Below are 26,781 nucleotides of genomic sequence, written 5' to 3' on the forward strand. Positions count from 1 at the left end.
GGCTAGACGTAGCGTAGCTGCCGCAATCTTGCCGCCATTCATCCCTCCTACTTCGCCTCCCTTCCTATCCTCCGTGAAAATACCGCGAAAAAGAGTGTATAACTAGGTAAAAGAAAATTCAAAAACTGGAATCTTTCCGATTCTTCATTATTAACTATTCGACAATAAGGATTTTACCACTTATGACGTCAGAGGGGCAATATATTATAATAAAGAAATATATATAAAGACAGCCAAATAACATTTCCCGGAAATACTGTGTTGCGCAGTGCGCCATTATAAGAGCGTTTGATTTTTGATTTCAAGAGAGAAGTGGGCCGATCCCGGATTTACTGCAATACCAGGCCGACCCGTGGCGGAGGTGGAGCAAGCTCCGACCACTCCGCCGCCGTCCAAAAATAAGTTTAATATCTTGGGCCCCGATGGGACCCGTATCAGATATTAAGCTGATAAGAACAGATACTGAAATAGTTTATTAAAGAAAAGCACATATACATGAACAGATCCTCATATGGATTCTGAACACAAATTGATTAAAGAAATTTACATATTTACATTTAATTGATAAATTTTGAAAAGTTAATATTTGCATAGACTATTTTTAACAACAAGTTCTTATTTTTCAAGGTAAGTTTAAACTTTTAAATTTAAATTTTTACTTTTTATATATTTTTTTTATTTTTCAGGTGCGTCTTTAGGTACCCTCAAATAATTTTCAGATACATTTAATTTGCATTTTCTATTTTACAGGTACGTTTGTGTAACATTTTCCAGGTACGTTTATATCATATTTGCCAGGTACGTGTAATATTTTGAACATTTTGTATTTCAGGTACTTTTATTTTAATAACATTTATTAAATTTCAGGTAAGTTAAGCTAAGTAAAATTTTTTTTCCAGGTACTTTCATTTTAATAACATTTTATAATTTCAGGTACGTTAGGCTAAGTTAATTAATTTTCCAGGTAAGTTTAAATTCTTTAAATTTTTATTGCAGGTACGATTTTATTTTATTTTATTTTTTAAACATTTTTCAGTTACGTGGATTTAATCCTTTGTTATACATTGTTTATGTTATTTGTACTATGGGTTTGTCTATAATTAAAGACTTTTACAACTTTACGCGTTAAAAGCTAAAAAAGTAGTTTAATTGTGTCATCACGAATTGCAAAAAAAGGTTTTACAGGGTTATGCCAGTATTCTTCAAATTTGTCTCGTGAGAGACGTAATTTATCTGCCCGTGCCCTCATAGCCATATGGAGGCGAACGCGTTCTAATACGACGAGTGCAGTGTCACGTTTTTTTTCAAAAATTAAGCGGTTTCTCGCTTTCCATATCTGGAAGTTGATTTCCGCCAACAATACTAGTGTTGCGTGTATCAGTGACACGGGAACCGGAAGGGGTACGAAGTGGCACACAGTCTGCCACGAGATAAACTTAACTCCCAAGAACTCGCGGACACGGTTTCTGAGGAGTTTTGCTATGTCGCAGTCGTATAACAGGTGCTGGATGGTCTCATTTTTGGGACAGAACGGACATGAGCGAGTAGCGCACATGTTGCGGTCGTATAGAATGTCACGAACCGGGACAACTTCGTGGAATACTTTGTACGCGAAATCGCGACGAGAACCGGTAAGTGCTTTGTTGGAAAGTCGGCTAAAAGCCGTTTTCCACTTGACGTGCGGCTGAAGCGTAAATATCCGTGGTACAACTGGTCTCTGGAGAAGAGCTTTCACACTCTTGTTAGAAATCTTGAGAAGATCAGTGTCGGGTTTTGACTTCAAAACCAAAGCCGCCGTTGTTTTTGAAGGTACATAATTTGGATGAACGTCGCGAGCGTGCATAGCGGACACGTCCCAAGGTACTTTAAAAATTGTCTTTGAACTCGTGGAAAGGTGGAATGAAACTGTGGCGCTAACTGGATGGTCCTTCGCTGCTAAGCACGACGAATACCGGGTCAAGGCGAGAGCGTGAAGCTCGTTTTCGAGGAGCGGAACCCCGAGGCCGCCATCGTTACAGTCGAGGCAAAGAGTTTGCCGCGCGATAAGTTCTTGCTTGTCTCCCCAAACGAATGAGAAAATCTTCCTGTTGACTGTTGCAATCGTGGCAGGCGAGAAAACCACGAGAGGAACTGGGTAAGTCAATTTTGGTAGGGCGATTTGCTTGATGAGTTGGACGCGGGTGCGGAAACAAAAAGTGTTGTCCGCCCACGCGTCCAAAGAAGTTGAGAATTTCTCAACAAAGCGAGTCTCGTTACTATGGGCTACTCCGTGGGCTGAGAACAGTACACCTAGGATTTTCACTGGTTCTGTGGTTTCCTTTATTGGTAACGTCGCGGGAATCAACTCGAGGGCTTTGCCACCGATTCGAGCAAGTTGGCTCTTGGTGGCGTTTAACTTGCTGCCGGAGACAGCGCAAAAGTCGTCGAGGAGCCGTAGCGTACCCCGAACCGAAGCGATGTCCTCCAACATGAAATTGGCGTCGTCCGCGTGAGCGGCATAAATTTGTTGACTAGAGACGGCCGTTCCCGGGCAGTGGAGGCCACGAATGTCCAGACTGTGGCTCGCTGCAAAGAGGAGTGGCTCCAGAGCGAGGCAGAACAGGCTGGGTGATAGGGGACAGCCTTGACGAACGCCCCTTTTGATCTGGAATGGTTCCGACGGATGCGAGTTGATGGTAAGTTGACTAATGTTTTTTTCGTACATATTTTTCAGGATGCTGACGAAACGCTGACCGAAGCCGAAACGCGCGAGAGTCTGCCAGAGAAACTGGTGATTAACGCGGTCGAAGGCTTTTTCGAAGTCTACAGCGAGAAGGAAGCCGCAACGATCCCGCTCGGTGTAATCCACAAGGATATCTCGGAGCATAACAAGGTTAAATAGCGGCTGACGCCCTCTAACCCCGCAAGTCTGGTTAGTGCCAATGATGGTGCCGGTGACTTTGGATGAACGCGAGTCGAGGATCTTAGCGAACAGTTTTCTGTCCGTGTTTATTTTCGTAATAGGCCGCCACGCGGAAGGGGAGGCTTTGTTGTCCGTGTCTTTACAGATTAAGACGACGTGGCCTTCGCGAAATGTTTCTGGGAATGGCTCTCCGTTCAGGAGATCAGATACTACACTTTGATCTTAGCCAAAAGGCCGAGAAGCGATAACCCGCTAGGAGCCGTCACTGTTTAACAAAGTAAAAAGAGAGAATTCGAGCATTTCAAATATTTCATAATTACGTCACCGAATGTTGGTCCTGGTGGGAGATGACAACGTTTGTAGCCATCGCGCGAACAAAGGAGAAGACGATATCTTGAATCCGTGAAATAGAGGTACACCGCCAGGCCCGGACTGGCACTTTTGGGGTCATCGGCTAGAGACAGTAGAGTGGGCCACTTTACCGGGCCGTATGGAAAAAAAATCTAAATGGTGGTTTATAGGACCATAAATAACGTATTAAGTGTACTAGATTCTACGTGAAACGTCAAACGCGTTTAAATGACCATTTAGGAAAAATTTATTATAAGCGAATAGAGCGTTCTATAAAAGTGGACCATAACCGGTCACTTTTCATACAGACTATAGAGCTGGTTCAGCAGGACTAACAACTTTTGTTATTCTTTGGTTTAAGAGAATTCGGCTTATGTCCTGTCTTTATATGAATATTTTAGAGACGTACCTTTTAGGAGTTGTAGGAGGCACCCTAGGTGTTGAAGTATGTTTGGGGTTAAGGATATTTTCATGATCTAAGTTTCATCTTAAACACGTGGATTTGGGACTAGTATTTTCTAGAATTTTGCTTATTTGCCATCATACATTTATTACAAAAATCATTTAAAATAAGAAAAAAGGCGCGGAAAGCAAAGCCGGAAATATGTGAAGCCTAGGCTAGCAACTACGCTACTAATAAAAATTGACTGCTCTCAATTTCTTACGGGTTTGCCAGATAAATATATTTCTCTAAGACGAAAAACCGGCCAAACCTTCACCTCCTCCGAACTCCAAAGGGGGAAAGCACACCACACCAATTTTATAGATTCGTAAACGCGCCTTCCCAATCGACCGCCATCACCTTACAGTCTACGGGGAGGGTGATGAAAAAACTGGTTTGGGGGGGGGGGATGAAATTTCTGCGGTAAAGGGCTTGCTCGTTGGTTGTCTGTACGATAATATCGGCGCCCAGTAAACGTTTCTAAAAAGAGTGTATAGAACGTTCTATTGGAGCCGCATGCAGCCGGTGGCCCTCGGCGATCACCAACCTACCAGGACCTGGCTAGTCGCGGCTTGTCCACCGCTATCAATTACACTCTAGCGGCAACGGCCATATCACGCTGAATACACCGGTTCTCGTCTGATCACCGAAGTTAAGCAGCGTCGAGCGCGGTCAGTACTTGGGAGGGAGACCACCTGGGAACACCGCGTGCCGTTGGCTACTCATTTATTTTCGCGGAATGGGATTTGCGTCTTTTAACAGGAAAATACCTTCATCCTATCATTTTGACGCTGCTTTTTTATGCAATTAAAAGTTCGCCCAGACGATAATATTATTTCGGTCAACTCTTGGCCTTTTTTTAACAACTGGCAGCATCTTTCCGTGAATAAAATACATGTTAGTATCAAAATTGAACAAAATAAAATGGCGAGAAAATTGGTTTTCATTTTATTCTACTTAAGGCTTGTACTTAAAATAGTACTAACTTACTTACTTACTTACTTACTTACTTACTTACTAACTAACTAACTAACTAACTAACTAACTAACTAACTAATTAACTAACTAACTAACTAACTAACTAACTAATTAACTAACTAACTAACTAACTAACTAACTAACGTTTATCTCTAAACAAAAACATTTCCGCGGTAAAATCCACTCTGAAATGGCCTTTTCTGGTTTTGGAATGAAGTCCAAAGTTAAAATTTTATTAACAAATTCTAATTGTGAAATATATTTTTTGTTCTAAATTTTAATCTTAAATGTAATTTAAATAGTTGAATCTAAAAAAGGACTTTTGGAAAATGTTTTATAGAAGGTTTTATCATGGGACAGCCGCATGGATTAGGGGAGTAACCCAAAAATACAAAATATCAAAACAAACCACGAAATTAAATAATAAAACGGAGACAGAGATATATTTTTTAAACAAAATAATATAGCTAACTTTTATCTATTAATTGTTTTAGGTGATGTAGTTTATGTAAAATATAAAAATGAACCTTGGCACAATATAAATTTAATGTCATGTTTTATTGATACTTAGAAAAAGTAACAAACATTTCAAAAGTCAGATCTTTGAGATCATTATTAAAAAAATATAACATTTTAAATCCGAACTCCTCTATAAATATTAAAATTATAAATTCCTAATCTACTTTAACAAAAGATATATCATATTAAGTTTAATACTATTAATGTTAGGAATAATCATGACTTTGAGATAAATAGAACAAAAATGTTTAATTCCAAATATAGTTAATTATAGAGCAATATATAATAAATGATTTTGTACTTACCAAAAATAAGCCTTGCCACTTTATATCTTGGTAATGTAGCTGCCGCGGGCGGCGGGCCCCCGGCGGCGACTCACTGTCCACGGAAGACGGGAAGAGAGAAAAAATGGAGAGGGGCTTATTTCGTGTTTTCTCTTTACGCGGAACATCTTGGCTGGAACCCAATGACCTAAAAATGAGGGGCGCGCTGTCTCTACCCACCATACCGAAACCCGCGAATTTACGTTATGAAAACCGGTTCCTTCAGCCAACCACTTAGAACATGCACGATTTACGAACCTTGGGTTACGAATAAAACCACAGGAATAACACAGAACAACCTCTTTTCGCGCCTTTATTTTACCCCTCTTACTTGCCTCCCGCTCGTCGGCCATTGCCTCTGCCCTAAACGGGGAGTCTAGCATCCACTCCTTGGGTATCCATAATGGAGGAGAGGACTGAAAGGGGGAAAACCAAGCATGGACGCGCCCAGGAAAATACCAAGGAGGATAGGAAGGGAGGCGAAGTAGGAGGGATGAACGCGGCAGCATCCTTGTAAGAAGCTTAGCGGCGGGAAAATTTCGGAAAAATGGCGGCTAGACGTAGCGTAGCTGCCGCAATCTTGCCGCCATTCATCCCTCCTACTTCGCCTCCCTTCCTATCCTCCGTGAAAATACCGCGAAAAAGAGTGTATAACTAGGTAAAAGAAAATTCAAAAACTGGAATCTTTCCGATTCTTCATTATTAACTATTCGACAATAAGGATTTTACCACTTATGACGTCAGAGGGGCAATATATTATAATAAAGAAATATATATAAAGACAGCCAAATAACATTTCCCGGAAATACTGTGTTGCGCAGTGCGCCATTATAAGAGCGTTTGATTTTTGATTTCAAGAGAGAAGTGGGCCGATCCCGGATTTACTGCAATACCAGGCCGACCCGTGGCGGAGGTGGAGCAAGCTCCGACCACTCCGCCGCCGTCCAAAAATAAGTTTAATATCTTGGGCCCCGATGGGACCCGTATCAGATATTAAGCTGATAAGAACAGATACTTTTAATTGTTTATTAAAAGCTTCGTTTTTTTACATTTTTACAATTTTGTCATTTTTGTTCGCGTGTTAATTATTTTAATTTATCGCGAACAATCGTTAAAAGATAAAGGGAACATGGTTAAAAAATCGAGCAAAGAACTATGCTAAAAATTTTAAAAATTAAATTTAAAACATATTTTTGCCTTTTTTCACTTCTTTTTCTGGAGTTTTACTACGTCGTCTCTTTGGATAATTTTTTAAAAGTTCGATGATTTGTGCCGCTTGGTCTTCTGCTCGTTTGGTTAGGATGGGTGAACGTGTGGGTGCTCTGGAGTTGATTTTTGCAAGAAGGGCTTGAAGTTCGGTTTTCCTCAATAGATGTAAATGTAGTTGTGACGGATCGGTATAATTCCACTCTGATGGATCAAATCGGGGTCTGGAGTTGTTGTCGGAGTCAATGGATTCGGGTTCGCTTTCGGGTTCTAGGTCATCGTGATGTGGTGGAGATTTCAAGGCGTCGGCGTATTGGCTTGTTTGGACTGGAGGTTCTGCGTTTCTCTTGTATGGTTCTGGTGATGTTAAAGTCCAGCTTTCTTCAGAGGATTTGGAGTCGTCTGCTTGAGTAAGTATTGAGGGTATGCGTGGTGAGCTTTCTTTTAAGTCTTCTTCTCGGGTGGTAGCGCTAACGATTACCACCTCCAAAGGAGTACGTGTGGAACTTGCGGTGGTTTCCGGATCTTGGGGTAACACGCGGTCTTCGTTTTCCTTCTTCTCTGCCCTCTGGTTTTTCTTTTTTTCGCAGGTGGAGGCAACGTGCCCCTCCTGCTCACAAAAGAAGCATTTCTTGGCAACCCCGGTATAGTATACCAGGGCCCTGCTCCGTCCAAAATAAAGCACATTAGGAACAGTTAGTTTCATTTTCAATTTCACTACACGATCGCCATTCCTTATCCCTTTTAATTCTTTATATTCATCGTGGCGATGAGCTTTAATCTCCCCGTATTGACGCAGGGTTGTCAGAATGAAATCCCATTGAATCCAAGAAGGCAACTGCTTTATGGTAAGCCAGATGCCGTCGTCTTCTACACTCGTGATTTTGCAGGGCTTGTTGTTTACCATTAATTCTCCATAAGAGACAGCTTGTTGCAGGAATGCAAGGGTCGTAAAAGTTAATAAAAAGGATGTATTACCAACAGGTTGCAGTGTTTCGACACTGTCTGGTCCAAGTTTCTCGAGGAAGGCTTGAGCGACTTCCAAGAAGCTACCGCTTACGTCTAAGCGAGCGGTTCGTTTCCTTACCTCCATAGCCATGCTGGCTATGAGAGGATCAGCGGAGAGACGAGACTTCACAGGAGCAGGATCACAGGAGATACAGCTTCAGGTGAGTAACAGGTACGTAGCAGGTGGGTTTTTTTTTTTCTTTCAGGAACAGCAGCAGCGGAACGGCTCAGCAAAGGATCATCTCGTGCGGTAAGGCAGGCAAACTCGCCTTAAAGGCGTATAAACACTTCTCGCCCCCCGACTAAGATCTCGGTATAGTACTATTGAAAAACAGATACTACACTTTGATCTTAGCCAAAAGGCCGAGAAGCGATAACCCGCTAGGAGCCGTCACTGTTTAACAAAGTAAAAAGAGAGAATTCGAGCATTTCAAATATTTCATAATTACGTCACCGAATGTTGGTCCTGGTGGGAGATGACAACGTTTGTAGCCATCGCGCGAACAAAGGAGAAGACGATATCTTGAATCCGTGAAATAGAGGTACACCGCCAGGCCCGGACTGGCACTTTTGGGGTCATCGGCTAGAGACAGTAGAGTGGGCCACTTTACCGGGCCGTATGGAAAAAAAATCTAAATGGTGGTTTATAGGACCATAAATAACGTATTAAGTGTACTAGATTCTACGTGAAACGTCAAACGCGTTTAAATGACCATTTAGGAAAAATTTATTATAAGCGAATAGAGCGTTCTATAAAAGTGGACCATAACCGGTCACTTTTCATACAGACTATAGAGCTGGTTCAGCAGGACTAACAACTTTTGTTATTCTTTGGTTTAAGAGAATTCGGCTTATGTCCTGTCTTTATATGAATATTTTAGAGACGTACCTTTTAGGAGTTGTAGGAGGCACCCTAGGTGTTGAAGTATGTTTGGGGTTAAGGATATTTTCATGATCTAAGTTTCATCTTAAACACGTGGATTTGGGACTAGTATTTTCTAGAATTTTGCTTATTTGCCATCATACATTTATTACAAAAATCATTTAAAATAAGAAAAAAGGCGCGGAAAGCAAAGCCGGAAATATGTGAAGCCTAGGCTAGCAACTACGCTACTAATAAAAATTGACTGCTCTCAATTTCTTACGGGTTTGCCAGATAAATATATTTCTCTAAGACGAAAAACCGGCCAAACCTTCACCTCCTCCGAACTCCAAAGGGGGAAAGCACACCACACCAATTTTATAGATTCGTAAACGCGCCTTCCCAATCGACCGCCATCACCTTACAGTCTACGGGGAGGGTGATGAAAAAACTGGTTTGGGGGGGGGGGGATGAAATTTCTGCGGTAAAGGGCTTGCTCGTTGGTTGTCTGTACGATAATATCGGCGCCCAGTAAACGTTTCTAAAAAGAGTGTATAGAACGTTCTATTGGAGCCGCATGCAGCCGGTGGCCCTCGGCGATCACCAACCTACCAGGACCTGGCTAGTCGCGGCTTGTCCACCGCTATCAATTACACTCCAGCGGCAACGGCCATATCACGCTGAATACACCGGTTCTCGTCTGATCACCGAAGTTAAGCAGCGTCGAGCGCGGTCAGTACTTGGGAGGGAGACCACCTGGGAACACCGCGTGCCGTTGGCTACTCATTTATTTTCGCGGGATGGGATTTGCGTCTTTTAACAGGAAAATACCTTCATCCTATCATTTTGACGCTGCTTTTTTATGCAATTAAAAGTTCGCCCAGACGATAATATTATTTCGGTCAACTCTTGGCCTTTTTTTAACAACTGGCAGCATCTTTCCGTGAATAAAATACATGTTAGTATCAAAATTGAACAAAATAAAATGGCGAGAAAATTGGTTTTCATTTTATTCTACTTAAGGCTTGTACTTAAAATAGTACTAACTTACTTACTTACTTACTTACTTACTTACTTACTAACTAACTAACTAACTAACTAACTAACTAACTAACTAACTAACTAATTAACTAACTAACTAACTAACTAACTAATTAACTAACTAACTAACTAACTAACTAACTAACGTTTATCTCTAAACAAAAACATTTCCGCGGTAAAATCCACTCTGAAATGGCCTTTTCTGGTTTTGGAATGAAGTCCAAAGTTAAAATTTTATTAACAAATTCTAATTGTGAAATATATTTTTTGTTCTAAATTTTAATCTTAAATGTAATTTAAATAGTTGAATCTAAAAAAGGACTTTTGGAAAATGTTTTATAGAAGGTTTTATCATGGGACAGCCGCATGGATTAGGGGAGTAACCCAAAAATACAAAATATCAAAACAAACCACGAAATTAAATAATAAAACGGAGACAGAGATATATTTTTTAAACAAAATAATATAGCTAACTTTTATCTATTAATTGTTTTAGGTGATGTAGTTTATGTAAAATATAAAAATGAACCTTGGCACAATATAAATTTAATGTCATGTTTTATTGATACTTAGAAAAAGTAACAAACATTTCAAAAGTCAGATCTTTGAGATCATTATTAAAAAAATATAACATTTTAAATCCGAACTCCTCTATAAATATTAAAATTATAAATTCCTAATCTACTTTAACAAAAGATATATCATATTAAGTTTAATACTATTAATGTTAGGAATAATCATGACTTTGAGATAAATAGAACAAAAATGTTTAATTCCAAATATAGTTAATTATAGAGCAATATATAATAAATGATTTTGTACTTACCAAAAATAAGCCTTGCCACTTTATATCTTGGTAATGTAGCTGCCGCGGGCGGCGGGCCCCCGGCGGCGACTCACTGTCCACGGAAGACGGGAAGAGAGAAAAAATGGAGAGGGGCTTATTTCGTGTTTTCTCTTTACGCGGAACATCTTGGCTGGAACCCAATGACCTAAAAATGAGGGGCGCGCTGTCTCTACCCACCATACCGAAACCCGCGAATTTACGTTATGAAAACCGGTTCCTTCAGCCAACCACTTAGAACATGCACGATTTACGAACCTTGGGTTACGAATAAAACCACAGGAATAACACAGAACAACCTCTTTTCGCGCCTTTATTTTACCCCTCTTACTTGCCTCCCGCTCGTCGGCCATTGCCTCTGCCCTAAACGGGGAGTCTAGCATCCACTCCTTGGGTATCCATAATGGAGGAGAGGACTGAAAGGGGGAAAACCAAGCATGGACGCGCCCAGGAAAATACCAAGGAGGATAGGAAGGGAGGCGAAGTAGGAGGGATGAACGCGGCAGCATCCTTGTAAGAAGCTTAGCGGCGGGAAAATTTCGGAAAAATGGCGGCTAGACGTAGCGTAGCTGCCGCAATCTTGCCGCCATTCATCCCTCCTACTTCGCCTCCCTTCCTATCCTCCGTGAAAATACCGCGAAAAAGAGTGTATAACTAGGTAAAAGAAAATTCAAAAACTGGAATCTTTCCGATTCTTCATTATTAACTATTCGACAATAAGGATTTTACCACTTATGACGTCAGAGGGGCAATATATTATAATAAAGAAATATATATAAAGACAGCCAAATAACATTTCCCGGAAATACTGTGTTGCGCAGTGCGCCATTATAAGAGCGTTTGATTTTTGATTTCAAGAGAGAAGTGGGCCGATCCCGGATTTACTGCAATACCAGGCCGACCCGTGGCGGAGGTGGAGCAAGCTCCGACCACTCCGCCGCCGTCCAAAAATAAGTTTAATATCTTGGGCCCCGATGGGACCCGTATCAGATATTAAGCTGATAAGAACAGATACTGAAATAGTTTATTAAAGAAAAGCACATATACATGAACAGATCCTCATATGGATTCTGAACACAAATTGATTAAAGAAATTTACATATTTACATTTAATTGATAAATTTTGAAAAGTTAATATTTGCATAGACTATTTTTAACAACAAGTTCTTATTTTTCAAGGTAAGTTTAAACTTTTAAATTTAAATTTTTACTTTTTATATATTTTTTTTATTTTTCAGGTGCGTCTTTAGGTACCCTCAAATAATTTTCAGATACATTTAATTTGCATTTTCTATTTTACAGGTACGTTTGTGTAACATTTTCCAGGTACGTTTATATCATATTTGCCAGGTACGTGTAATATTTTGAACATTTTGTATTTCAGGTACTTTTATTTTAATAACATTTATTAAATTTCAGGTAAGTTAAGCTAAGTAAAATTTTTTTTCCAGGTACTTTCATTTTAATAACATTTTATAATTTCAGGTACGTTAGGCTAAGTTAATTAATTTTCCAGGTAAGTTTAAATTCTTTAAATTTTTATTGCAGGTACGATTTTATTTTATTTTATTTTTTAAACATTTTTCAGTTACGTGGATTTAATCCTTTGTTATACATTGTTTATGTTATTTGTACTATGGGTTTGTCTATAATTAAAGACTTTTACAACTTTACGCGTTAAAAGCTAAAAAAGTAGTTTAATTGTGTCATCACGAATTGCAAAAAAAGGTTTTACAGGGTTATGCCAGTATTCTTCAAATTTGTCTCGTGAGAGACGTAATTTATCTGCCCGTGCCCTCATAGCCATATGGAGGCGAACGCGTTCTAATACGACGAGTGCAGTGTCACGTTTTTTTTCAAAAATTAAGCGGTTTCTCGCTTTCCATATCTGGAAGTTGATTTCCGCCAACAATACTAGTGTTGCGTGTATCAGTGACACGGGAACCGGAAGGGGTACGAAGTGGCACACAGTCTGCCACGAGATAAACTTAACTCCCAAGAACTCGCGGACACGGTTTCTGAGGAGTTTTGCTATGTCGCAGTCGTATAACAGGTGCTGGATGGTCTCATTTTTGGGACAGAACGGACATGAGCGAGTAGCGCACATGTTGCGGTCGTATAGAATGTCACGAACCGGGACAACTTCGTGGAATACTTTGTACGCGAAATCGCGACGAGAACCGGTAAGTGCTTTGTTGGAAAGTCGGCTAAAAGCCGTTTTCCACTTGACGTGCGGCTGAAGCGTAAATATCCGTGGTACAACTGGTCTCTGGAGAAGAGCTTTCACACTCTTGTTAGAAATCTTGAGAAGATCAGTGTCGGGTTTTGACTTCAAAACCAAAGCCGCCGTTGTTTTTGAAGGTACATAATTTGGATGAACGTCGCGAGCGTGCATAGCGGACACGTCCCAAGGTACTTTAAAAATTGTCTTTGAACTCGTGGAAAGGTGGAATGAAACTGTGGCGCTAACTGGATGGTCCTTCGCTGCTAAGCACGACGAATACCGGGTCAAGGCGAGAGCGTGAAGCTCGTTTTCGAGGAGCGGAACCCCGAGGCCGCCATCGTTACAGTCGAGGCAAAGAGTTTGCCGCGCGATAAGTTCTTGCTTGTCTCCCCAAACGAATGAGAAAATCTTCCTGTTGACTGTTGCAATCGTGGCAGGCGAGAAAACCACGAGAGGAACTGGGTAAGTCAATTTTGGTAGGGCGATTTGCTTGATGAGTTGGACGCGGGTGCGGAAACAAAAAGTGTTGTCCGCCCACGCGTCCAAAGAAGTTGAGAATTTCTCAACAAAGCGAGTCTCGTTACTATGGGCTACTCCGTGGGCTGAGAACAGTACACCTAGGATTTTCACTGGTTCTGTGGTTTCCTTTATTGGTAACGTCGCGGGAATCAACTCGAGGGCTTTGCCACCGATTCGAGCAAGTTGGCTCTTGGTGGCGTTTAACTTGCTGCCGGAGACAGCGCAAAAGTCGTCGAGGAGCCGTAGCGTACCCCGAACCGAAGCGATGTCCTCCAACATGAAATTGGCGTCGTCCGCGTGAGCGGCATAAATTTGTTGACTAGAGACGGCCGTTCCCGGGCAGTGGAGGCCACGAATGTCCAGACTGTGGCTCGCTGCAAAGAGGAGTGGCTCCAGAGCGAGGCAGAACAGGCTGGGTGATAGGGGACAGCCTTGACGAACGCCCCTTTTGATCTGGAATGGTTCCGACGGATGCGAGTTGATGGTAAGTTGACTAATGTTTTTTTCGTACATATTTTTCAGGATGCTGACGAAACGCTGACCGAAGCCGAAACGCGCGAGAGTCTGCCAGAGAAACTGGTGATTAACGCGGTCGAAGGCTTTTTCGAAGTCTACAGCGAGAAGGAAGCCGCAACGATCCCGCTCGGTGTAATCCACAAGGATATCTCGGAGCATAACAAGGTTAAATAGCGGCTGACGCCCTCTAACCCCGCAAGTCTGGTTAGTGCCAATGATGGTGCCGGTGACTTTGGATGAACGCGAGTCGAGGATCTTAGCGAACAGTTTTCTGTCCGTGTTTATTTTCGTAATAGGCCGCCACGCGGAAGGGGAGGCTTTGTTGTCCGTGTCTTTACAGATTAAGACGACGTGGCCTTCGCGAAATGTTTCTGGGAATGGCTCTCCGTTCAGGAGATCAGATACTACACTTTGATCTTAGCCAAAAGGCCGAGAAGCGATAACCCGCTAGGAGCCGTCACTGTTTAACAAAGTAAAAAGAGAGAATTCGAGCATTTCAAATATTTCATAATTACGTCACCGAATGTTGGTCCTGGTGGGAGATGACAACGTTTGTAGCCATCGCGCGAACAAAGGAGAAGACGATATCTTGAATCCGTGAAATAGAGGTACACCGCCAGGCCCGGACTGGCACTTTTGGGGTCATCGGCTAGAGACAGTAGAGTGGGCCACTTTACCGGGCCGTATGGAAAAAAAATCTAAATGGTGGTTTATAGGACCATAAATAACGTATTAAGTGTACTAGATTCTACGTGAAACGTCAAACGCGTTTAAATGACCATTTAGGAAAAATTTATTATAAGCGAATAGAGCGTTCTATAAAAGTGGACCATAACCGGTCACTTTTCATACAGACTATAGAGCTGGTTCAGCAGGACTAACAACTTTTGTTATTCTTTGGTTTAAGAGAATTCGGCTTATGTCCTGTCTTTATATGAATATTTTAGAGACGTACCTTTTAGGAGTTGTAGGAGGCACCCTAGGTGTTGAAGTATGTTTGGGGTTAAGGATATTTTCATGATCTAAGTTTCATCTTAAACACGTGGATTTGGGACTAGTATTTTCTAGAATTTTGCTTATTTGCCATCATACATTTATTACAAAAATCATTTAAAATAAGAAAAAAGGCGCGGAAAGCAAAGCCGGAAATATGTGAAGCCTAGGCTAGCAACTACGCTACTAATAAAAATTGACTGCTCTCAATTTCTTACGGGTTTGCCAGATAAATATATTTCTCTAAGACGAAAAACCGGCCAAACCTTCACCTCCTCCGAACTCCAAAGGGGGAAAGCACACCACACCAATTTTATAGATTCGTAAACGCGCCTTCCCAATCGACCGCCATCACCTTACAGTCTACGGGGAGGGTGATGAAAAAACTGGTTTGGGGGGGGGGGGATGAAATTTCTGCGGTAAAGGGCTTGCTCGTTGGTTGTCTGTACGATAATATCGGCGCCCAGTAAACGTTTCTAAAAAGAGTGTATAGAACGTTCTATTGGAGCCGCATGCAGCCGGTGGCCCTCGGCGATCACCAACCTACCAGGACCTGGCTAGTCGCGGCTTGTCCACCGCTATCAATTACACTCTAGCGGCAACGGCCATATCACGCTGAATACACCGGTTCTCGTCTGATCACCGAAGTTAAGCAGCGTCGAGCGCGGTCAGTACTTGGGAGGGAGACCACCTGGGAACACCGCGTGCCGTTGGCTACTCATTTATTTTCGCGGAATGGGATTTGCGTCTTTTAACAGGAAAATACCTTCATCCTATCATTTTGACGCTGCTTTTTTATGCAATTAAAAGTTCGCCCAGACGATAATATTATTTCGGTCAACTCTTGGCCTTTTTTTAACAACTGGCAGCATCTTTCCGTGAATAAAATACATGTTAGTATCAAAATTGAACAAAATAAAATGGCGAGAAAATTGGTTTTCATTTTATTCTACTTAAGGCTTGTACTTAAAATAGTACTAACTTACTTACTTACTTACTTACTTACTTACTTACTAACTAACTAACTAACTAACTAACTAACTAACTAACTAATTAACTAACTAACTAACTAACTAACTAACTAATTAACTAACTAACTAACTAACTAACTAACTAACGTTTATCTCTAAACAAAAACATTTCCGCGGTAAAATCCACTCTGAAATGGCCTTTTCTGGTTTTGGAATGAAGTCCAAAGTTAAAATTTTATTAACAAATTCTAATTGTGAAATATATTTTTTGTTCTAAATTTTAATCTTAAATGTAATTTAAATAGTTGAATCTAAAAAAGGACTTTTGGAAAATGTTTTATAGAAGGTTTTATCATGGGACAGCCGCATGGATTAGGGGAGTAACCCAAAAATACAAAATATCAAAACAAACCACGAAATTAAATAATAAAACGGAGACAGAGATATATTTTTTAAACAAAATAATATAGCTAACTTTTATCTATTAATTGTTTTAGGTGATGTAGTTTATGTAAAATATAAAAATGAACCTTGGCACAATATAAATTTAATGTCATGTTTTATTGATACTTAGAAAAAGTAACAAACATTTCAAAAGTCAGATCTTTGAGATCATTATTAAAAAAATATAACATTTTAAATCCGAACTCCTCTATAAATATTAAAATTATAAATTCCTAATCTACTTTAACAAAAGATATATCATATTAAGTTTAATACTATTAATGTTAGGAATAATCATGACTTTGAGATAAATAGAACAAAAATGTTTAATTCCAAATATAGTTAATTATAGAGCAATATATAATAAATGATTTTGTACTTACCAAAAATAAGCCTTGCCACTTTATATCTTGGTAATGTAGCTGCCGCGGGCGGCGGGCCCCCGGCGGCGACTCACTGTCCACGGAAGACGGGAAGAGAGAAAAAATGGAGAGGGGCTTATTTCGTGTTTTCTCTTTACGCGGAACATCTTGGCTGGAACCCAATGACCTAAAAATGAGGGGCGCGCTGTCTCTACCCACCATACCGAAACCCGCGAATTTACGTTATGAAAACCGGTTCCTTCAGCCAACCACTTAGAACATGCACGATTTACGAACCTTGGGTTACGAATAAAACCACAGGAATAACACAGAACAACCTCTTTTCGCGCCTTTATTTTACCCCTCTTACTTGCCTCCCGCTCGTCGGCCATTGCCTCTGCCCTAAACGGGGAGTCTAGCATCCACTCCTTGGGTATCCATAATGGAGGAGAGGACTGAAAGGGGGAAAACCAAGCATGGACGCGCCCAGGAAAATACCAAGGAGGATAGGAAGGGAGGCGAAGTAGGAGGGATGAACGCGGCAGCATCCTTGTAAGAAGCTTAGCGGCGGGAAAATTTCGGAAAAATGGCGGCTAGACGTAGCGTAGCTGCCGCAATCTTGCCGCCATTCATCCCTCCTACTTCGCCTCCCTTCCTATCCTCCGTGAAAATACCGCGAAAAAGAGTGTATAACTAGGTAAAAGAAAATTCAAAAACTGGAATCTTTCCGATTCTTCATTATTAACTATTCGACAATAAGGATTTTACCACTTATGACGTCAGAGGGGCAATATATTATAATAAAGAAATATATATAAAGACAGCCAAATAACATTTCCCGGAAATACTGTGTTGCGCAGTGCGCCATTATAAGAGCGTTTGATTTTTGATTTCAAGAGAGAAGTGGGCCGATCCCGGATTTACTGCAATACCAGGCCGACCCGTGGCGGAGGTGGAGCAAGCTCCGACCACTCCGCCGCCGTCCAAAAATAAGTTTAATATCTTGGGCCCCGATGGGACCCGTATCAGATATTAAGCTGATAAGAACAGATACTTTTAATTGTTTATTAAAAGCTTCGTTTTTTTACATTTTTACAATTTTGTCATTTTTGTTCGCGTGTTAATTATTTTAATTTATCGCGAACAATCGTTAAAAGATAAAGGGAACATGGTTAAAAAATCGAGCAAAGAACTATGCTAAAAATTTTAAAAATTAAATTTAAAACATATTTTTGCCTTTTTTCACTTCTTTTTCTGGAGTTTTACTACGTCGTCTCTTTGGATAATTTTTTAAAAGTTCGATGATTTGTGCCGCTTGGTCTTCTGCTCGTTTGGTTAGGATGGGTGAACGTGTGGGTGCTCTGGAGTTGATTTTTGCAAGAAGGGCTTGAAGTTCGGTTTTCCTCAATAGATGTAAATGTAGTTGTGACGGATCGGTATAATTCCACTCTGATGGATCAAATCGGGGTCTGGAGTTGTTGTCGGAGTCAATGGATTCGGGTTCGCTTTCGGGTTCTAGGTCATCGTGATGTGGTGGAGATTTCAAGGCGTCGGCGTATTGGCTTGTTTGGACTGGAGGTTCTGCGTTTCTCTTGTATGGTTCTGGTGATGTTAAAGTCCAGCTTTCTTCAGAGGATTTGGAGTCGTCTGCTTGAGTAAGTATTGAGGGTATGCGTGGTGAGCTTTCTTTTAAGTCTTCTTCTCGGGTGGTAGCGCTAACGATTACCACCTCCAAAGGAGTACGTGTGGAACTTGCGGTGGTTTCCGGATCTTGGGGTAACACGCGGTCTTCGTTTTCCTTCTTCTCTGCCCTCTGGTTTTTCTTTTTTTCGCAGGTGGAGGCAACGTGCCCCTCCTGCTCACAAAAGAAGCATTTCTTGGCAACCCCGGTATAGTATACCAGGGCCCTGCTCCGTCCAAAATAAAGCACATTAGGAACAGTTAGTTTCATTTTCAATTTCACTACACGATCGCCATTCCTTATCCCTTTTAATTCTTTATATTCATCGTGGCGATGAGCTTTAATCTCCCCGTATTGACGCAGGGTTGTCAGAATGAAATCCCATTGAATCCAAGAAGGCAACTGCTTTATGGTAAGCCAGATGCCGTCGTCTTCTACACTCGTGATTTTGCAGGGCTTGTTGTTTACCATTAATTCTCCATAAGAGACAGCTTGTTGCAGGAATGCAAGGGTCGTAAAAGTTAATAAAAAGGATGTATTACCAACAGGTTGCAGTGTTTCGACACTGTCTGGTCCAAGTTTCTCGAGGAAGGCTTGAGCGACTTCCAAGAAGCTACCGCTTACGTCTAAGCGAGCGGTTCGTTTCCTTACCTCCATAGCCATGCTGGCTATGAGAGGATCAGCGGAGAGACGAGACTTCACAGGAGCAGGATCACAGGAGATACAGCTTCAGGTGAGTAACAGGTACGTAGCAGGTGGGTTTTTTTTTTTCTTTCAGGAACAGCAGCAGCGGAACGGCTCAGCAAAGGATCATCTCGTGCGGTAAGGCAGGCAAACTCGCCTTAAAGGCGTATAAACACTTCTCGCCCCCCGACTAAGATCTCGGTATAGTACTATTGAAAAACAGATACTACACTTTGATCTTAGCCAAAAGGCCGAGAAGCGATAACCCGCTAGGAGCCGTCACTGTTTAACAAAGTAAAAAGAGAGAATTCGAGCATTTCAAATATTTCATAATTACGTCACCGAATGTTGGTCCTGGTGGGAGATGACAACGTTTGTAGCCATCGCGCGAACAAAGGAGAAGACGATATCTTGAATCCGTGAAATAGAGGTACACCGCCAGGCCCGGACTGGCACTTTTGGGGTCATCGGCTAGAGACAGTAGAGTGGGCCACTTTACCGGGCCGTATGGAAAAAAAATCTAAATGGTGGTTTATAGGACCATAAATAACGTATTAAGTGTACTAGATTCTACGTGAAACGTCAAACGCGTTTAAATGACCATTTAGGAAAAATTTATTATAAGCGAATAGAGCGTTCTATAAAAGTGGACCATAACCGGTCACTTTTCATACAGACTATAGAGCTGGTTCAGCAGGACTAACAACTTTTGTTATTCTTTGGTTTAAGAGAATTCGGCTTATGTCCTGTCTTTATATGAATATTTTAGAGACGTACCTTTTAGGAGTTGTAGGAGGCACCCTAGGTGTTGAAGTATGTTTGGGGTTAAGGATATTTTCATGATCTAAGTTTCATCTTAAACACGTGGATTTGGGACTAGTATTTTCTAGAATTTTGCTTATTTGCCATCATACATTTATTACAAAAATCATTTAAAATAAGAAAAAAGGCGCGGAAAGCAAAGCCGGAAATATGTGAAGCCTAGGCTAGCAACTACGCTACTAATAAAAATTGACTGCTCTCAATTTCTTACGGGTTTGCCAGATAAATATATTTCTCTAAGACGAAAAACCGGCCAAACCTTCACCTCCTCCGAACTCCAAAGGGGGAAAGCACACCACACCAATTTTATAGATTCGTAAACGCGCCTTCCCAATCGACCGCCATCACCTTACAGTCTACGGGGAGGGTGATGAAAAAACTGGTTTGGGGGGGGGGGGATGAAATTTCTGCGGTAAAGGGCTTGCTCGTTGGTTGTCTGTACGATAATATCGGCGCCCAGTAAACGTTTCTAAAAAGAGTGTATAGAACGTTCTATTGGAGCCGCATGCAGCCGGTGGCCCTCGGCGATCACCAACCTACCAGGACCTGGCTAGTCGCGGCTTGTCCACCGCTATCAATTACACTCTAGCGGCAACGGCCATATCACGCTGAATACACCGGTTCTCGTCTGATCACCGAAGTTAAGCAGCGTCGAGCGCGGTCAGTACTTGGGAGGGAGACCACCTGGGAACACCGCGTGCCGTTGGCTACTCATTTATTTTCGCGGGATGGGATTTGCGTCTTTTAACAGGAAAATACCTTCATCCTATCATTTTGACGCTGCTTTTTTATGCAATTAAAAGTTCGCCCAGACGATAATATTATTTCGGTCAACTCTTGGCCTTTTTTTAACAACTGGCAGCATCTTTCCGTGAATAAAATACATGTTAGTATCAAAATTGAACAAAATAAAATGGCGAGAAAATTGGTTTTCATTTTATTCTACTTAAGGCTTGTACTTAAAATAGTACTAACTTACTTACTTACTTACTTACTTACTTACTTACTAACTAACTAACTAACTAACTAACTAACTAACTAACTAACTAATTAACTAACTAACTAACTAACTAACTAATTAACTAACTAACTAACTAACTAACTAACTAACGTTTATCTCTAAACAAAAACATTTCCGCGGTAAAATCCACTCTGAAATGGCCTTTTCTGGTTTTGGAATGAAGTCCAAAGTTAAAATTTTATTAACAAATTCTAATTGTGAAATATATTTTTTGTTCTAAATTTTAATCTTAAATGTAATTTAAATAGTTGAATCTAAAAAAGGACTTTTGGAAAATGTTTTATAGAAGGTTTTATCATGGGACAGCCGCATGGATTAGGGGAGTAACCCAAAAATACAAAATATCAAAACAAACCACGAAATTAAATAATAAAACGGAGACAGAGATATATTTTTTAAACAAAATAATATAGCTAACTTTTATCTATTAATTGTTTTAGGTGATGTAGTTTATGTAAAATATAAAAATGAACCTTGGCACAATATAAATTTAATGTCATGTTTTATTGATACTTAGAAAAAGTAACAAACATTTCAAAAGTCAGATCTTTGAGATCATTATTAAAAAAATATAACATTTTAAATCCGAACTCCTCTATAAATATTAAAATTATAAATTCCTAATCTACTTTAACAAAAGATATATCATATTAAGTTTAATACTATTAATGTTAGGAATAATCATGACTTTGAGATAAATAGAACAAAAATGTTTAATTCCAAATATAGTTAATTATAGAGCAATATATAATAAATGATTTTGTACTTACCAAAAATAAGCCTTGCCACTTTATATCTTGGTAATGTAGCTGCCGCGGGCGGCGGGCCCCCGGCGGCGACTCACTGTCCACGGAAGACGGGAAGAGAGAAAAAATGGAGAGGGGCTTATTTCGTGTTTTCTCTTTACGCGGAACATCTTGGCTGGAACCCAATGACCTAAAAATGAGGGGCGCGCTGTCTCTACCCACCATACCGAAACCCGCGAATTTACGTTATGAAAACCGGTTCCTTCAGCCAACCACTTAGAACATGCACGATTTACGAACCTTGGGTTACGAATAAAACCACAGGAATAACACAGAACAACCTCTTTTCGCGCCTTTATTTTACCCCTCTTACTTGCCTCCCGCTCGTCGGCCATTGCCTCTGCCCTAAACGGGGAGTCTAGCATCCACTCCTTGGGTATCCATAATGGAGGAGAGGACTGAAAGGGGGAAAACCAAGCATGGACGCGCCCAGGAAAATACCAAGGAGGATAGGAAGGGAGGCGAAGTAGGAGGGATGAACGCGGCAGCATCCTTGTAAGAAGCTTAGCGGCGGGAAAATTTCGGAAAAATGGCGGCTAGACGTAGCGTAGCTGCCGCAATCTTGCCGCCATTCATCCCTCCTACTTCGCCTCCCTTCCTATCCTCCGTGAAAATACCGCGAAAAAGAGTGTATAACTAGGTAAAAGAAAATTCAAAAACTGGAATCTTTCCGATTCTTCATTATTAACTATTCGACAATAAGGATTTTACCACTTATGACGTCAGAGGGGCAATATATTATAATAAAGAAATATATATAAAGACAGCCAAATAACATTTCCCGGAAATACTGTGTTGCGCAGTGCGCCATTATAAGAGCGTTTGATTTTTGATTTCAAGAGAGAAGTGGGCCGATCCCGGATTTACTGCAATACCAGGCCGACCCGTGGCGGAGGTGGAGCAAGCTCCGACCACTCCGCCGCCGTCCAAAAATAAGTTTAATATCTTGGGCCCCGATGGGACCCGTATCAGATATTAAGCTGATAAGAACAGATACTTTTAATTGTTTATTAAAAGGTCGTTAAGAGGAGTACATTTTTACATATATAGATATTTTACACTTTTATACTTTTTGTTCGCGGTTTATTTTTTAGTTTAACTTAACGCGAACAAACTAGGAGAGGGAAACTTTTTATATTTTTAACGTATTTTTTTTGTAAAGTTAAAAGTCAATGAAAATTGTTTAAAATAGAAGTTTGAATTCTTCGTTTTGGTGGAGTTGCAGGGCCGGAAGCTCCGGTGCGCACCATTTCTCGCTGAACGATGTTCCAGATAGATGGTGTCGGTCCGCCCTCGCTCGCCGCTGAAGGTGAAGCCGGACACGTGCTAAAACGACTTTAGCGACATCTCGTTTGTTTTCAAAAAGTAGACGGTTTCTGGCTTTCCAGACCTGGAAGTTGATTTCGGTGATTATGATAGTGGCAATGTATATGACCGACTTCGGCACAGGGAGTGGCGTTAGATGACTTATGGTAGACCATGATAGAAAGCGGGCGCCAAAGAAGACTCTGGCGTGGTTCCTGAGAAGTTTAGGTATTGCGCAATCATAGAGTAGGTGAGTAAGAGTCTCCGTTGAGGTACAGAACGGGCAGGATCGTGTTGTGGCCATGTTACGAGTGAACAAGACATCTCTGGTCGGAAGGACGTTGTGGTTAACTTTGAATGCGAAGTCTCGCCGTGAGCCTTCGAGAAATACACTGGTGCACCGCCGGAAAGCGACGCCCCAGTTGATATGCGGCTGGAGGGAAACGATTCTTGGTGTGGTAGGTATGGTTGTCTGTAATTTTGTTTTAATTGATTTGTTTTTGGCTTCTAGGAGATTACTGGTTGGATCGATTTTCTTCAAGGTGAGTGCTGTGTCTCTGAATGACTGATACATGGGATTGACTGAGCTAGCGTGAGGCATATGGTGGTCCCATGGGATCTTGAAAACGGTGGTACTGGTAGTTGAGAGATGAAAAATGACGGACTTTTTTACAGCGTGGTTTTTAGCTTGCAGACAGGATGAGTAACGTGAGAATTCCAAGGCTTTGATTTCTTGATGGAGGTTCGGGACTCCCCTACCTCCCTTGTCTGGAGGGAGGTACATTGTGGTACGGGCAACGGTTTCTTGAGTGTTATTCCAGATGAACAAGAATATCACTCTTGTTAAGGCTTCCAGGAAGGACTTGGTGAAGTTGACTAGAGGGACAGCGTAGGTCAGTTTAGGTAAGGCGACTTGTTTAACCAGTTGGATTCGGGCTCGCATAGACAGCTGGTGGTCGTTGAATTGCTCTAGAGTGTTTTTGAAACGGTCATTAAGAGTGCGATTGTTGGACGAGCAGATGCCAGTTGAATTCAGGACAATTCCCATGATTTTTACTGTGGTAGAGAGTACTTTGACGGGACAGGATGAAGGCAGGACGTCGGGCGGTGAAAACCCGATCGGCATAACCTTCGTTTTGTCAGTGTTGATCAGACATCCGGAAATATTGCTGAATTCTGTGATGAGGTAGAAAATGTGGCTGATACTGGAGGTGTTGTTAGTGAAGAAATTGCAGTCATCGGCGTGAGCCGCATATTTTTGGTCCAATGAGGCGTTGGTTCCAGGACAGTGAAGGCCGGAGATGAGTGGCGAATAGGTGACTGAGCGCAGAAGGGGTTCCAACGCTAGGCAGAAAAGGATCGGCGATAGGGGGCAGCCTTGGCGTACCCCCCTACGGACTGGAAAAGACTTGGTGAGTTCATTATTTATTAGTAGATTACTGTCGTTGTTAGTGTAAATTGTTTTCAGGAAGGCAATAAACTCTTCACCAAAGCCAAAGAGTTTAAGAGTTTTCCACAGGTATTCATGGTCGATTGAGTCGAATGCCTTTTGGAAGTCCACAGCCACCAAGAAGCCGGACTGTCCCCTATTGATAGTGTTTTCCATGATATCTCGAAGCATGACAAGGTTGTGGAGAGGATTACGTCCTTTCACTCCACAAGACTGGTTAGTACCAATAATGTTGGTAGCGATTTTGGAAATTCTAGTTTCCAGGATCTTGGCCAGGAGGCGCCGGTCGAGGTTCAGTAAGGTGATTGGTCGCCAGAATTCTGGATTGTCTTTGTGGTCGGTGTCCTTGCATAGAAGTGTGACTAGGCCTTGTCGAAAAGAGTCGGGGAGCTGAGTCTCGTGAATGATGGTATTGAAAAGTTGAACGAGGATTGGGCAAATGAACTCCCAAATGAACAGGTAAAACTCTATGCTTAGCCCATCTGGACCTGGAGCTCTACCAGTTTTCATAGTCTTGATGGCGCTCGTTATTTCGTTGCTGGTAATTTGCTGGGCTAGTGGATTTCTGTCTTCGCTGGATAAATGAGGTAAGTTGGTAAGTATTTGGTTTTCTAAGGTACTGACTTGTTTTTTTTCATATAGGTTCATGTAAAATTGCCGAAACGCTTTTGTGACTCCATCTTGGCCATGGACTGGTCCCTCCTTGGTAAGTAGAGACGTAATTCGGATGGTTTTCTTCGGGGCACTAGCTCGGCGGTAGAAATTGCCGGAAAAAGTTTCTTCATCGTGAAGGCAGGCTGATAGAAGTTTTGACTGTTTTTCGAGATAAGCGTGATGGTATACTTCTGAAATTCGATCATTTACTTCTGTTATAGCAATTTGTGTTTCTATTGAATTGGTTTTAAAATTAGACAATTTTTGGAGCGTCCACCGTAGAAAAGCGAGATTTTTTCGCTTCTCGGCGGCTCTATGTTTGGAGAAACTGCGTAGACAGTCCGCGGCTTCGGATTTGAAGGTTTCCCACTCCTGAGGGTTAGACACCTTGCTGATAAGGGCCTGAAGTTTTGATTTCAGGTTGTCATCTTGATCTTCTTTAAAAATGGCCGGATTAAGTCTCCAGACTCCGGGGCCTTTCGGCTCCAGAGGGTTAATTTTGAAGGTGGACAGGACACAGTCGTGATCGGATACTAGTTGAGCAGTACTGTTTAAGGAAACCATTTCAGAGTCAGTTACCTGAACGTAGTTGGTGTTGGAACAAAAAATTTTGTCCAGTCGAGTCGCTACGCTAGTTGAACGCCACGAAAATTGTCTCGTCGTTGGGTGTTTAGCCCGCCAGGTGTCGAAAAGGCTGAAGTCTTGACAAACTGAATTCAGCTCTGGTACGCTTTTATCAATGAAGTGACGCCCGCCTTCCTTGTCGAGCAGCGGATCGTTAATACAGTTGAAATCTCCCCCGATGATAATGAGATTAAAAGTCCCCGTGAAAAAATTGTGTAAGTTTGAAAAGAAGCGGAGCCTCTCGGTAGGTTTGCACGGTGCATAGACCGAGACGATACGTGCCTTATGTCCATTGATGTGGATATTGAGGCTGGTAACTCTACCCTCGTTGTCCGGACGGAAGCCAGTAACATGTGTTATCCACTTGTTTTTTAGAAGGATTGCCGTGCCCCCTGAGGATGTCGTCGGGGCACTACTGTAGTAAATTTTGTAGCCTTGAAAAATAGTACGAATTTGTCGCCAGTCGTCCCTGGCGCAAAAATGCGTTTCTTGTAAGAATAAAATGTCGAAATTAATAGTAATGATGAAGCCAGCTACAGCTTCCATTTTTTTACGATCTCTGAGTCCGTTGACGTTCAACGTTGCAGTTTTAAAAGTAAATGTATTAGTCATTAAAAAGGTAAGTAAAAAACTCTTGATTAAAACCTTGGTAATTTTCTTTTCTTTCAGGTTCTCGTATTCGGACGATTGTTCTTGAAGGTGAGTAAATAAAACTTGTTTATTTACTTCCTTTCGGTGGTGACTTTGTTTTTGACCGGCCCCTCTTGGATGAGCTGTCTTTGGAATGGCTTCGAGGCCGTTTCTGGTTAGGTGATTCGGAATGAGGTACTTTTGTTGCTATTGGAACAGGTATCGGGTTGGAGTTCGGGTTAGCGCAGTAACCGTTCTCAACTGCGCTGGAAAAAGTCTTGGTAGCGGGACTTTCGCCTGTAGGCGAAAAGGAACTCTCTGAGCTGTCTTGCGAGACATTCATCGAGGAGACAGTAATGTCTTTGCAGGCAATATCTGCCTCTTGGTTAGCGCTCGTATTTGTAGCACTATCGGCATCTGGAATCTCTACTTCCTGATCCACGGGTGGTACTGGCATAGCGTCGGGATTCGCCCTGCGTTCCCGCTGTGCTTGCTGTGTCTGCTTTTTATCGCATGCGGAGACTGTATGGCCTTCTTCTTGACAGAAGAAACACCTCTTAACCATGCCTCGATAAAAGACAAGGGCCCGGATCCTACCG

General features: G+C 41.6%; 7 non-coding genes and 6 pseudogenes across 7 annotated transcripts; 4 read left to right on the forward strand and 9 right to left on the reverse strand.

The window, feature by feature from the left end:
* Positions 1–307: 307 nt before the first annotated feature.
* LOC149938194 (U2 spliceosomal RNA) lies at positions 308–490 on the reverse strand. The gene has a single exon (XR_016481685.1). It is a non-coding gene; the product is annotated as a U2 spliceosomal RNA (small nuclear RNA).
* A 2,580-nt stretch (positions 491–3,070) lies between these two features.
* On the reverse strand, positions 3,071–3,148 carry LOC149938195 (U2 spliceosomal RNA; annotated as a pseudogene).
* A 1,148-nt stretch (positions 3,149–4,296) lies between these two features.
* On the forward strand, positions 4,297–4,415 carry LOC149938196 (5S ribosomal RNA). The gene has a single exon (XR_016481926.1). It is a non-coding gene; the product is annotated as a 5S ribosomal RNA (ribosomal RNA).
* A 1,959-nt stretch (positions 4,416–6,374) lies between these two features.
* On the reverse strand, positions 6,375–6,554 carry LOC149938197 (U2 spliceosomal RNA; annotated as a pseudogene).
* A 1,420-nt stretch (positions 6,555–7,974) lies between these two features.
* On the reverse strand, positions 7,975–8,104 carry LOC149938198 (U2 spliceosomal RNA; annotated as a pseudogene).
* A 1,149-nt stretch (positions 8,105–9,253) lies between these two features.
* On the forward strand, positions 9,254–9,372 carry LOC149938199 (5S ribosomal RNA). Its single transcript, XR_016481927.1, has one exon. It is a non-coding gene; the product is annotated as a 5S ribosomal RNA (ribosomal RNA).
* Positions 9,373–11,335: 1,963 nt separating this feature from the next.
* Positions 11,336–11,518, reverse strand: LOC149938200 (U2 spliceosomal RNA). The gene has a single exon (XR_016481686.1). It is a non-coding gene; the product is annotated as a U2 spliceosomal RNA (small nuclear RNA).
* A 2,580-nt stretch (positions 11,519–14,098) lies between these two features.
* LOC149938201 (U2 spliceosomal RNA) lies at positions 14,099–14,176 on the reverse strand (annotated as a pseudogene).
* Positions 14,177–15,325: 1,149 nt separating this feature from the next.
* On the forward strand, positions 15,326–15,444 carry LOC149938202 (5S ribosomal RNA). Its single transcript, XR_016481928.1, has one exon. It is a non-coding gene; the product is annotated as a 5S ribosomal RNA (ribosomal RNA).
* A 1,959-nt stretch (positions 15,445–17,403) lies between these two features.
* LOC149938203 (U2 spliceosomal RNA) lies at positions 17,404–17,583 on the reverse strand (annotated as a pseudogene).
* A 1,420-nt stretch (positions 17,584–19,003) lies between these two features.
* Positions 19,004–19,133, reverse strand: LOC149938204 (U2 spliceosomal RNA; annotated as a pseudogene).
* A 1,149-nt stretch (positions 19,134–20,282) lies between these two features.
* LOC149938205 (5S ribosomal RNA) lies at positions 20,283–20,401 on the forward strand. The gene has a single exon (XR_016481930.1). It is a non-coding gene; the product is annotated as a 5S ribosomal RNA (ribosomal RNA).
* Positions 20,402–22,360: 1,959 nt separating this feature from the next.
* On the reverse strand, positions 22,361–22,551 carry LOC149938206 (U2 spliceosomal RNA). The gene has a single exon (XR_016481721.1). It is a non-coding gene; the product is annotated as a U2 spliceosomal RNA (small nuclear RNA).
* Between the last annotated feature and the right edge of the window lie 4,230 nt (positions 22,552–26,781).

The sequence above is a fragment of the Leiobunum rupestre genome, chromosome 6 (genome assembly GCF_980474605.1).
Source record: "Leiobunum rupestre chromosome 6, qqLeiRupe1.1.hap1, whole genome shotgun sequence".
Taxonomy (NCBI): Eukaryota; Metazoa; Arthropoda; class Arachnida; order Opiliones; family Sclerosomatidae; genus Leiobunum; species Leiobunum rupestre.